We start from the raw sequence: 1648 nt of genomic DNA, 5'->3' as shown, positions 1-1648 counted from the left end.
TATTATTATTGCTATAATTATAATAATCATAATTACTATGGTTATTGTTGTTAATATCTTTATAAAAGTATTATTTTTGTCAATGTTACTTTTGTTAATTTATTTATTATTTTCAATATCATCATCATCATTATTATTGTTATTATTATTATTAGCATTATTTATATCATTATCATCATATTTATCATCACTTTTATCTTTACGATCATCATTATCACTAGTATTATTATCCCTATTACTTGTATCATTACAACTATTATCATAATTATTGTCATAATAATAATAATGAATATTATTATCATTATCATTTTTCTTATTACAATTATCATTATTATCAGTGTTACTATTATCCTCATTATTATGCTTATTATCATCATTATTATGCTTATTATCATCATTATTAGGCTTATTATCATCATTATTATGCTTATTATCATCATTATTATGCTTATTATCATCATTATTATGCTTATTAAATTAAACATGGTCGCCAACGTCAGGCTCTGATACGGCACAAAAAAAAAAAAAAAAATTTGACTACATTACCATGCCTCTGCTTGCATATCTTCTCCCTTAACTTGCTGCATTCACTAACACCTTTGCGCATCCTATGCAACGGAGACTCAACAGACTCATCGATCTTAAACTTTATATAATTATTACGGAACGACTGTTCTTGCACACTATTTATCAGTGCTTCCGTTGGCCATTTTAAGTCTCCCTTTTATAAGCAAGTTCCAAGGGTTATCAGCAGCCAGTTTTCTTTTCTGATTCTACCTTCGTCCATTTGATTCCCGCGTGTTTATTGCATTTATCTTGTCCTTATCACTATGATGCGCCCTCAAGACTAACCTGGTACATCTGAGATATTCTTTACCAAATATATCTATAATTTACTTTCCCGTAATCATATCGCACTCTAATATCCCCAGATCTTTATATCACTCACCTTTTCCTTGCTGGGTAACTATATCTTTTCACACTTCATAATTACAAACTCTATACCTGTACCCTCGCATACACCCAACACTAATATGAATACCCCCATCTATTCCCCTCCAATTCTATCCACAGAGATTCAGACCATCCGTAATTGACCTAAGAATGATCACCAATAAATGAATAACCTTCACTCACCTATTTCAGACCATCTGTAATAAGTATCATACAGTTAACAGAAACCATAAGGGGATAAGCTGTGTCCCAGGAAGATCCCTCTTTTGATGTTTACGTTTCCTTATTTCCTTCCTCACGATGTCAACTTTTTCTCGTGAATTTTATTACCTGGTTTGATACCTGTGCTAGTTCTATTTATTAGTATAGTTACTGTTATTATCACTATTGTCATTATTATTTTTTGTCATTATTATTATCATTTGTTATCATTATCATTATTGCTATTATTATTGATGTTATTATTGCTATTATTATTGTTGATATTATTATTATTACCATTATTATCATTATTATTATTATTATTATTATTATTGTTATTATTATTATTATCATTATTATTATAATCGTTATTATAATTATTCTTATATTTTTTCTTATCACTATTGTCATTATCATTATTATTATTATTTTTATCATTATTAACATTATTATCATTTTATTATTATTATTATTATGAACATTATTATCATTT

The sequence above is a fragment of the Penaeus chinensis genome, chromosome 7, assembly GCF_019202785.1.
Source record: "Penaeus chinensis breed Huanghai No. 1 chromosome 7, ASM1920278v2, whole genome shotgun sequence".
Taxonomy (NCBI): domain Eukaryota; kingdom Metazoa; phylum Arthropoda; class Malacostraca; order Decapoda; family Penaeidae; genus Penaeus; species Penaeus chinensis.
Note: the sequence above shows the minus strand (reverse complement) of the source record.